The sequence below is a fragment of the Carassius carassius genome, chromosome 46, assembly GCF_963082965.1.
Source record: "Carassius carassius chromosome 46, fCarCar2.1, whole genome shotgun sequence".
NCBI lineage: Eukaryota > Metazoa > Chordata > Actinopteri > Cypriniformes > Cyprinidae > Carassius > Carassius carassius.
The window spans coordinates 7,986,543-7,998,901 of NC_081800.1; the positions used below are offsets into that span (position 1 = coordinate 7,986,543).

A 12,359-nucleotide genomic window follows, 5' to 3' on the forward strand; every position below is an offset into this window, starting at 1 on the left:
TAAGGGCTGCACGATAAATCGCATGCAATATTTAATGTGCATCTTGTCAGTAAGCTGGTTCTGTAATCAGCGGTAAATCTCCATCACCTGCGTGCTTTCACATGGAGCAGCATTAACTACACAGAGCCATTGTTCACTGACATGCTGTGCAAAGTATGATCAATATTTATCGTGCACCCCTAGTAAATTTCTGCCAACCACAGCTGCCGTTTTTTTTTACCATTCTGAATTGGAATGTCCTAAACCCTTGATCACTTGAGATCTGCTATGGAGTTGATTTATTATTTACTTTTTATTTTCTTGATTTTTAAACAATATACAGTATATTAAAAAAAATTTAATATTCGTTTGATGCACTATTCTATATGCCTCTAGGTATTCTTGGGCTTTTTAAAAAATAATATATAAAATTACACAAACAAATCGTACTATCCCTTTAAATCACTCTTCATATGAGGAGGTCCTATTTAGACTTAGACAGCACAAATAAGAGCATGATTCTCTGTGATTCTTTACTTTAACAGCTGAGGAGAGCTGCAGCTGGTCTGCATACTCCCATACTGCCTCCACATAAGGAACAGGAGGGTGCAGGTGTGAGCCAAAAACCTTTCAACTTCCAGTGACTTACCATGGTTCAAACTCAACATGCACTCATGCATATGATGAACCTACAGCATCAGTTTCTCATCTTGTGGGATTTGTCATCAACATTGGAGATGTTCATGCATGTTTTCCCACAGTCTGTTTTTGGAAAACATAGTGGAACCACTTCCCTGAATGTGAGGTCAGATGGGCTTTCAGAGCCAGAACTGTGTAGGGGCGACCAGGCACACGGCCCAGTGACAAGAGCATGAATCTGAGGCTTGGAAATCACAAAAGGAAATCACTTTACATTTTAAATTACTGAGGTTTTGTCCAGTTTTGACATTAAATTGTAAACAGACATGTGCAAATTAGAAGTGTGTTTGCGTACACAGTGAAACTAGAGAAAGAAATCTGAACCATTTAACCAATAACCAAATTCTGTTTAAGGCATTTCAGTGAAAGAATCAGCAACTGCGATATACAGTATGAATCACAGCTCACACAGAAGTCACTTTGAAACCAAGCTGCTTTCTGATGGTCAACACGGCCAATTCACATAAAAAACCTGAATTTAAACCACGTGAGGAAATCTTTGGCCCTCATACAAAATTCCCAATCACGCAGATGCCTATTAAGATGTCTGGATCTTCCCCCAAAAAATTCACCAAGCAACAGTAAAAATGTGAGAGTGCCTTAAGACTGTATGTTAACACACTCATTACATTAAGAGTCCAGTCCTTATCATTTACACCATATTCTGTAATATCAACACATCAATACATGTAAATACAACAATCCAAACTGTTCCAGCAAGCTTTGAAGATTTAAACAGTCCCATATGCACCAAAACACCAAACAGCATCAGGCGGTACCTGCAGGGACCCCCACTCACATCTACAACACTCTTTACCTTGTGTTTAAGTCTTGAAGTCAATGTTCTGAAACCAAATCCACTAAGACACACAACAGAGTAAAGCGGCTGAAAGCAGGGACTAAAGGAGGCTACATGAGATAAAGTGTGTGTGTGATATCTACCTCCACTGTGAGGGTCTTTCCAGGACAGTGAGTCGTGAGCCCTACCCTATCCCAGCATGCAGAGAGAGGGCCATCTGCTGTGTATGGGGCCAGCAGTGAACTCATAGCGGCCCTGTAAACCTGACCACAAGCCCCTGACCCCCACACTCACATGACCAGAAGGACCAGAATAGAAACTCTTTGTGCTACAGGGCACGTGTTAGGAGAAGAGAAATGGAGTCTGATGATGAGACACAGACAAACATAGAGAACACATAAAAGCTGTTGTGATCTCTGTGACTAATAGTGCGTTAGTAAGTCATTCATGAGATGAAAGCACATGAGCGACACCACAAAATTCTGAGTGGGAAACGCTGAACTTTGTTCAAGCCTATAGTTTCAGAGTTGGGATGATTCAGAATTGTTAAAATTATTGAAATGATTATTTTTTAATTTACAATTAAACTACTTGAGTTTTATGATGCATGTAAAATATATTATTGTATTGCACAATTATGATAGATCATATAATGATTCAATTTACTCCACCATCATAAATTGAATAAAAACTATGGCTGTCAACTTTTAATCTAATTAATCGCAAATTAATAGCACAGCAAATTTGGCTCTGAAATTAACTTTTATATTCAATTCCTTTTTTAAATGAATTGAAACCCTAAATAAGAAACTAACAGTAAATGTCATTGAGTCATTCCTTCATTCGGTTTGTTCAAATGGTTGATTCGATCAAGAATTAAGTAAACGGCTCTCTTTATGAACAGGTAATTGAATCATTGGCTCACCCATTTTGGATTAATTCAGAAATGAATCACCGCTGTGTTCCTTGGAGATGCATGAAGTTTCTGTTCTGGCTTTATATGTAATACTTTTGTTTGCAAAATTGAGCAAAAACAGACAATATTGTTTTTAAAATATTAACTTCTTATATGTTGCTGTAAAAATTTAAATTTTAACTTGTGTTATTCTTATATCATATTATATAAATATTAAAAACTTTCACGGGGGTATTTTTTGCCCCAATCTCTTGAATTTTAGGGGCATATAACTGTATTCTTTAGGCTTCATTAGACAGTGAACTGTTGACCTGTTTCATGTTCATCACCAATCAACTGTATGAAATGTAATATAACCTACAGTACAAAGGTCTTGGCGGGGCAGTTAATTGCATTAAAGTATTTGTTAAAATATTTATTTTTTCATAATGATTAATTCGATTAATGAGTTAAATTGAGTTAAATTGACAGCCCTAATTAAAAAAAAACATAAAAGCTAAATCAACATCTTGCTTTGACCAAAGTAGCTTGAATGCCTTGACTTCGTAATTACAACTTCTCTCCTCATAAATACGAACTTCCCAGGAGGACTTGAATAAGTAAGCACCCTTCTCCATGTGTTCAGACAACATGCACAGTCAGCGATTGATGGGAGAAACAAGGTTTTTCAAAACTTAGAATCAACCAAACTAATTGCATCGCAAAATGATTGTTTTAAAACACTCAAAATGTTCACCTGCTGATTAAAATTACATAAATGCAATGAAAACAGCCCAGGCATGCGCAAAAACATTTTTTATAAACCGGCTGCTACGGTTTTATTAAAAAGTGTAATCTATTATATGCAATTAACAAATCTAATCGGATTAATTATGAAGTGTCTGTTAAATGTGAGTTATTTTATTAAATTCTAGGGCTTGTTTTTTTTTTATTTATTTTTTTTATGGAGAGCTTGATTAATCGGACCAATAAGAGACTTCTAACTACAACTTTCTCATTTTTATTATACAAATGTATCATTAAAATGTCTACAAATGTACAATTTATTCATTTAGAGATCGCCCCCTAGTTGCAAAACCATTGACATTTCGAAACAGTTATGGTATAACGAAGCATTATTTGCTGAAATCATGTGTCTTTGGAGGTTTTTAAGATGATTTTTAAATGACTTGCGAAGGTTTCGAAGCCTCACAAAGCAGTGTTTTGAAAACGCTCATTACTTAAAATTCTTTTACAATTTAATTTAAGAAAAAAATTAAAAACTTATTTTGGCATATCACAAATTTTACATATCCCTTGAAACAGGAAGGTTTGACCAGTTCACTAAGAAGATGCGGTTAAAAAGATTGATTCGTTTGAGATCCGGACATCACTAGACGAGACAAAACCAATAAAACACATTACAAGCATTTGTTGCATGCAGTGGGGACATAATTACTGATTATAATGACTTATACTGGGTTTTTACATGTTGTTTTGCGTATCGCGCTGTCAACACAAAACCAAGTCTGCATTTGTGATCAGAAAAACAACAATCGTTACTCTACACTGCTTAAAACTCGCCTCTGAATCATCTCTGGCAAATTATTAAACATGTAAACGTACTTACAGACTGTGAGTCAGAAGCGCCAGATTGTCCTGCGACATGGAGGTGGCGGCAACAGCGAGAATAAAAGTTATTTTATTTATGTATTTATTTATATAATTTACATTTATATTTAAGTAATAAAAGTATCAAGAGCTTGTAACACTCCAAAGAGAAAGGAAAAATTTAAATCGCATCATGTGACCCATTTAAAAGCCACCTGCTGTGATTATTTTTGTGCGTGTGACTGTTTTTCTTTCATTTCTGTGGCCTGCTCTCAGGATATGGACAGTACATTAATTATTTCCAGTGTCATAAAACCATCCAGTATATGACTGCTGGGAAAGTTGCACCACATTTGAATTTAAACCGTCACAGAGGGTGACAAGTCTATTTCTGTTCCTATCTCTCTCTCCTAAAGAGCAAAGGAAGTCATCATGTTAACTTACTCCAACATGGGAGCAGTGGAGAACACACACATGCTTTCAAACAGTGTGTAGAGATAACACACACACACACCAGTAAACATGCAAATAACCCTCCAGCTTCACAGCTGTGCCTCTTCCCAGGGCAACTTGTCATCTGTTGAAAACTTTATCTGTGCGCTGAGGGAGGAACGGGCTGGACCTCTGGATGATTGCATGCAGCTCTGTTTGAAGATGTAAGGGCCTTTTTTAATCCTCCAGCACACTCCTCCATGGAGAGCAGTGCACAGACGGGCTCCCAAGACTGGGATCAGATGAGGTTAGCATCTGATTTGTTTACACTGTGGTTGCGGTTGGAAGCTGCACGCTACGGCAGCAGCATACGCATATGAGTGTGTAAACACTCACATAAACACAATGTCTATCATGCTCACTTCTCTTCTTTATTATTCTGTCTTAATTATACTATGAACACTTATATTCAAATTATAAGCATGAATAGTTGCTGTTAATCTGACAGTACGCACTGCTGTAAAGGCTACCTTAAACCAACACGAATTTGCATGCTGGGTTTCATTTTTGAATCCAAACATGGGTGAGACTAAGATTTAAGAGCTTTAGCAGAGGGGAAGATTATCAAGGAATAGTGATTTACACTATGGTCTGTGAGTCACACTATTTGTGTGCTGATCTATTAATTTAGAATGCACTTAAAAATATATTACAATATAATCCAGTGCACAAACATCAGGCTGATACCACTACCCTGATATCATAACTCACTATAAAGAAAAAGACTCATTAACAGAGTTGCTTGAAGAAATTCTTGAAAAGAAAACCCACAAAATAGTTTGAAACTTTTATTAATATAGATTTTTTTTATATTCTAAATATTTGGAAAATGTTTGTAAACTAAATTGAAGTGGTACAGCTAGCATGCAGAAATATACAGGAAGAATAAACCCCCAAACAGGCAAAGATATAAATATCCAATACTTTTACCTTTGTTTATGAAAAGGCAAGGTTAGTTGTAAGTTGTAAAATGTCATGTGGTGCAACTTGCCAGAAATGTGATGATATTTATGAATTGAAATAAATTAATAAATATTTACCTTAAAATATATTTAAAATTAATGATTAAGATGTGTACAGTCGCATGCATTTAAGGTGTAAAGCAAATGTTTTATTAATTGTAACTTGGCAGTTACACCACATGACATTTTGAGAGTTATTAAATATGATCTTTTCTTTGTTTTTCAAACCCATACGTTTTATAATCGATTTCAAAGAAATTTGACCTTTTCTTATCTATACCCCTTTTCCTCACACAAAGCTATCAAAAGGCTTCAGAAGAATATAAATAATGTACACAAACTGCAAGGTGATTTTATGGTGATTTTGTCTGTCAGACTATATGCAGAGGTGGGTAGTAACGAGTTACATTTAGTTTGTTACATTTACTTGAGTAATTTTTTGGGGTAACTAATACTTTTCGGAGTATATTTAAAGATGGGTACTTTATACTCTTACTTGAGTAAATTTTTGATATGTAAATCAACATGTATAAATTGTTAGTAGTCAATTAATGGGGAGATAATCGAAATCAAATCGGTCTGAAAAATTAATCGTTAGATTAATCGATGCATCGAAAATAATAATCGCTAGATTAATCGTTTAAAAAATAATCATTTATCCCAGCCCTAAACAGTACCTTTGAAAAAACACTAGAGGCAGGTGGGAGGAAAGCCATTTACATGAATTAGGATGCCCAGTACAACAAACACTGCTCCGAAAGGTGAATTATTTGTACAGGTGGTGCCTTCAAATGGTCAAATTATTAGCTGTGGAGCGTGTAAATCTGAAATCAGGTCTGTTGTGCTTTATGACAGAGAGTGGAGCTGAGTCAAAGGCAGACAGACAGTCCAACAAGTGGGGCTGACTCACGCAACACTTCAGTCTGCGTATGAATATGCATATTTAAAAAGGTCTCTGTCTCTGTTGCTCTCGCTTAGGTGCAGTTCAGTTCCAGTGTGTTTTACTGGCATGATAGGAACTAGTTACACAACTTTCAACTAATTAAACCCTGCAAATATACAGCAAGTGAAAGGAAATACAAACACAGATCATAATGAGATAATAAAGAAGCTATAATAAAACTGGAAGGAATAATAATAGACGTAACTGTAATTCGCAGACAGACAAGGTCGATTAAGACTAGTTTTACACAACCAGACTGTTATCAGCATGAAGTCTGTCCCTCTTTAGTTTATTCTGGCCAGGAACCACCTACTTAGACAGGAAGGGCTTGTCTGATTGACATATGGTGATAATCTGAAATGTGCTTGAGGATATCTAGTTTATGAGCTCAAAACAAACAGCTGCGCAAGTTTCCCTCTATAGTAGGTAAAGCAGTAGGTGAGGGATGTTGTGTTGTATGGTAAATGAAACAGGCCCACCTGTTCTTCTCACTTTTGTAGTCACTAGTCACTTCACATTATGTAAATAAACACAAACTTCAGCACTTCACACCCACACACACAGCATTTTACACTGCACCATCTGCCACTGTTTGGAATGATGTTCCCTGTCCTACCCACTGTTTTAAATGATGCTCGCTGACTTCACCTTTTGACGTCACAGCAGAAACAAATAATCTGCTCCAAAGCAAAATGGGGACATTCCATACTTCTGTTAAAAACCTTTAAATAGCTGCGGCTGAAATCGGTCACTTGTTCACAGAATCAGTATTCCATAGACTGCTCTTAAAAACCTTTTGGAAGTCCCAAAAGCATCTTACATAGATGAAGCTTGTGTGATTATGATGGAAATGATGACAGTTTTCATGTTTAGATAAGCTATCGTATTAAATAATGGTCATGAAATTGGCATTTTTAAAAATGAAACAGTTTATTAAATCGTTACCTCATGCTCATAAAAGAAAAAAGGAGCAAAATATGCAATTTGGCTCAGTTTATGAAATGGCCAAAAATTAAGATGAACTTTTGAAAACTTGAAAATCTAGATGATATTTAATTTAGCTCTTTTTTTATTGTGGGGGCAAAACATATAATGCATATGATTCATAGATTCTTTTGTCAGATAATTTTTCACAAACAGAAAGTATGGATAACAAAGTAAACCCAAGTTTCCTATAAAAAAAATGAGTAAACAAGTATCAAGTATATAAACAAGTATTCAAGTATCGAGCAGGGTTGCACGATGTGTCGTTTAAGCATCGATATCGCGATGCACGAATCCACGATAGTCACATCGCTGGATGTTCGATGTAGGCTGTTGTAGTTGATCCATTATTCATTAACCGTACGGGTCAGCTGCTCCCCTGCCCTTGACGAATGTGATTCACGGATTAATTGCACAGCTTAACCATCATAGAGTGAAAGTTTATCATTTGCATGTGTTTTTAAGTCCTGTCAGTTTAACAGGGCTCATTTGAGAACGAGCAGAGAGAGAGAGAGAGAGAGAGAGAGAGACAGAGAGAAAGAGAGAGATTTTACAAAAACTTTAATGCACTTTTCAAGAATTAAATTACAATCATAAACATTTATCAATCAGATCATAACAAAGTTCACAAAAAGAAAAATACTACTTCATTTTCAAACAGACAACACAGGGCACTATTGCAACACCAAATATTAACAAAGGTATCGAGATCATCAACAAATTTATAATAATTAAAATCAATCAAGATTCTTGCCTGTACCATATTAAAAAGAAGCTCAACTACATTTTGTTCTACATTATCTTCAATTTTTTTCTTTCTACTCAGATAAATTGCTAGTTTAGCCTTGCCTATGATAAAATTCAACAACTGACATTGAAATCTTTTCTCTCTAGCATATTTAAAACCAAAAATAAACAATTCCACAGAAAAGGTTTCACCACATCTTTCAAAAATATTGCTTAATGACAAAAATAGAGGTTTTAACCTGTGACACTTTGCAAAAGCATGGAAAACAGTTTCTCTTTCATTACAAAACGGACATTTGTCACTACTTTCAGGGTTTATAATAGATACAAAGGAATTAACCGCAATGGCTCCATAAAGGATTTTCCATTGCAAATCTCCAGTTTTCATTATCAATGGTGGTTTATAGAGTGACCTCCACTGAGGTTTTATATCTGCACTCAAATTGAAAACAGTACGCCACGGGGTGTCAACTTTCCCATCCAACATCTTTTTGTTAAAACTAAACACACAGTATTTATATAATTTTTTTCCAACACAGGATAAAAAATCAATATACACAGTACTGCAAGACTCCAAAAAAAACCCAGAATAATTTTCCACATTCACAGCAAAAACTAAATTTGGAAAAGGATCCGCTGGATTGGGTTCGATAAGCCCATCTCGGAACCTAGACAACAGAGTTAATTCAGTTGGTTCAAGTGTAGATTTCCATTTTGATAAAAGCTTTGTGATGATGCGAACAGACTTGAAGCCCAACTTTTGAGCAATTGTACCATTGTTCTTTAGGTCACAGTCTGTTTCCTTCAATAAAAGGCCCAAGGTTAGGATTCTGTTATCAATAAGGGCTTTGTTAAGTCCTGGAAATAAACCATTTCTAGACAAATCCATTCGTGTACCATATATTAAGGGCTCCTCCAATAACCAATGAAGTGATTGTAGATCCTCTGTTCGCTTGAAGTGAAAAAGATTCCAGATTTTAAAAATGTTCCTATAGAAAATTGGTAGTCCAGAAACGTCTATGTCCGAAGAATTCACGAGGAAAAGATTTTTGTCCAATCCTAGACCTTTGAACTTGCGTAGAATGACATGGGAAACAGCACACCACTTCACATCAGAAGAACTAACCAACAGTTTCTGAATACGCTGAAGCCGAAAAGTTGCCACTCTGCTCTGCAGATGTACCAAACCTTGACCCCCTTCTTCTTTAGATAGAAAGAGCAAACTTTGAGGAATCCAATGTATATTGTCCCAAAAAAATTCAACTAAGATGGCTTGAACTTTCTTCAATAAAAGAGAGGGGGGATCAATACATGCAAACTTATGCCATAAAGAGGACGCAACCAAGTTATTAATTATTAGGATACGACCCCTATATGACATTGCTGGAGTCAGAAATTTCCATCTTTCTAAGCGACCTTTAATTTTTTCCACAACATTTTCCCAATTCATTTGTAAAGTAGAATCGTCTCCCAAAAAAACACCTAAGTATTTAAAACCTGTTCTTCCCCAAAAAAGACCTTCTGGTAACTTTGGCTTTCCTCTCAACCATTTACCTAATAAAAGAGTTTCACTTTTTCCCCAGTTTACATTTGCAAATGATAGCTTCTTAAAATCGGATAATATCTTCAATAATTTTTCAATGTCATCTTGATCATTAATCATTATGAGGACATCATCAGCATAGGCTGATAAAATAAAATAATCTTTGCAATTTGGCAAACATACACCTTTTAACTGAGCTCTAAATTGCTGTAAAAGGGGCTCAATTGCTAAGGAATAGAGCATTCCAGATAATGAGCATCCCTGTCGAACACCTCTATTCACTTTAACAGGAGCACATAAACCACCATTGATTTTAATAAGACTCTCAATATCACAATAAAGAACCTTTATGAGATCGATAAACTTTGGGCAAAAGCCGAATGATTTTAAAACTTTCCAAAGGTAACAATGTTCCACACGATCAAAAGCTTTTTCTTGATCTAAAGAGATTAAGCCACAATCCAAATTAAGCATCTTGGAGACCTCTAAAATATCACGAACCAACGAAATATTATCAATTATCGTTCTGCCAGGGACACAATAAGTTTGATCAGAATGGATGACAATATCCATTACATCTGCTAATCGATTTGCCAGAATTTTAGAGAGCAATTTATACTCACTACAAAGCAGAGATATGGGACGCCAGCATCTTATATCAGTGAGGTCACCTTTCTTGGGCAAGAGGGTTAATACTGCTCTCCGGCAGCTTTGAGGTAGCCGGCCCTCAGCCAGGCTTTCATTCAACACCTCTAACACATCCTCTTCCAGGACAGCCCAGAAGGTCTTATACCACTCAATTGGTAGACCATCAACTCCTGGAGCTTTTCCTGACTCCATTCCTTGAAGTGCTTTAAACAACTCAGCTCTTCCAAGAGCACCTGAGATCTTTGCATTGTCTTCTTCTGATAATTGAGGTAGATCATCGAAAAAGGCATCCTCCCTCTCATATTCTGCTCCGAGTTCGTTCGTGTACAGTTTTTCATAAAAACTGATTGCTCTCTTTCTAATTTCTTTAGGATTAGACAAAAGCTTACCAGACTCTGAACGTAGAGCATGGATAACTCTGCTCTGTCCATTTTTCCTTTCCAAGCCGAAAAAGAAACTGGAGGGAGCATCCATATGATTTAATTTTTGGAATCGTGATCTGACCAAAGCTCCTTGTGTTTTAACCTGCAGTAAATCATTCAGCTGTGTCTTCTTTTTTGCTAGAATATCAAAATAGTTTTGGGTTCTAGTTGATTCAGCCAATTCTTGTAGTTTTAGGATATCAGCCTCCAAGATACTTACATTTAAAAAGGTCTCAGCAGTGATATTAAGAGTATATTGTGTACAGAATTGCTTTATTTGGACTTTTCCATAGTCCCACCATTGCCTTACAGAGTTAAACGTTTCCTTCTTTGTCTTAAAATCATCCCAAAAAATTTTAAACATTTTTCTAAAATATTTATCATTTAATAAATTAGCGTTTAATTGCCAATAGGCACTCTTTGGTTTAATTGAATTAACAAACACATGACACTGTACCATACAATGGTCAGAGAAACCTACAGGAGTGATTAAACATTTTTTAATGATGTTGCAATGATGATTAAAAATATAAAACCTATCAAGCCTAGCTAAAGAAATCGTATTGTCACGAACATGTGTCCAAGTATACTGTCTTTGGGTTCCTTCTAAATGCCTCCACACATCACATAACTCATAGGTTTTAACAAGTTGAATAAGGCGTTTACGAGAAGGTGCGTGCGGTTCGATGTGATTTCTATCCAAGTTCGATACAGTACAATTGAAATCACCACCCAAAAAAAGATATTCTTCTCCGTGACAATTTTGTATAATAGAACTAAGTATGTCTAGAAAAACCATTCTTTCAACAGCAGAGGTAGGGACGTATACACAAATCAGAACAAAAGTACACTTTTCAAAAGTAACCCTTACTTTCAAGAGTCTTCCTTTAATGACTTCGTCAATCTGATATGTATGGGGAGACATTTTTTTTGTAAAAAGGATAGCAACTCCTCCACTGAGTGAGGTATTATGACTCAAGATTGAGAGCCCACTCCACTCTACTGCCCATTCAGGGGCATTTCTAATATCACTATGCGTCTCTTGTAGCATAGCAATATCTATTTTCTTTAGTTTAATTTCTTCAAACAAGCCAGCTCTTTTTTTTATATCTCCCAATCCATTAACATTGATTGTTGCTATGTTTACCTCACAAATAATTAAAGAAAAAAAGAGAAAAAATAAACAAAAAAACAGAGGTGTACACACATACTCTTTCATGGTTTTAAAGTTAGATCTTTCCACTGTCAACATTGTTATCCCCTAATGAAAGCTTTCTCACAATTTTTTTCAACCGGTAAACCTCCTTGTTTGTGAACAAACTCTCAGACATAGAAAACCTGACCTTGTCAGCAAATTTTCTTGTGTCTGGGAAAAAAATCAGCTACACACACACCTCTTCTATTTTTTGTTGCTCTTAAAAAGAGTTTAATATCCTCAACTTCATAGCCGCTGCTAGTAAAGTCACTTTGAGACAAACAAATGCTGGAATCAGAGGATTCACTATCACTTTCTATGTCTTCATCAATATGTGTATTTCCAATGTCTATCTTTATGGCCTTTGCAATTTGAGGAGAATCAGTATTTTTCCTTTTATTCGGGACTTTAAAATGAATTTGCTCTGTTTCTGTCTCGTT

The 12,359-nt window shown here is 35.8% G+C and overlaps 1 protein-coding gene across 2 annotated transcripts in view; it reads right to left on the bottom strand.

Annotated features, from left to right (window-relative positions):
- Window positions 1–12,359, bottom strand: part of LOC132128922 (rho GTPase-activating protein 39-like) — a 67,756-nt gene that overhangs the window by 37,192 nt on the left and 18,205 nt on the right. The window contains exon 1 of one of the 2 annotated variants that reach the window (XM_059540326.1): window positions 1,496–1,566. The exons of the other annotated variant lie outside the window; for it this stretch is intronic. The gene's annotated coding sequence lies outside the window, so the exon portion shown is untranslated. Of the gene's footprint in view, window positions 1–1,495; window positions 1,567–12,359 lie in introns of those variants that run through there. 2 annotated transcript variants of the gene reach the window in all.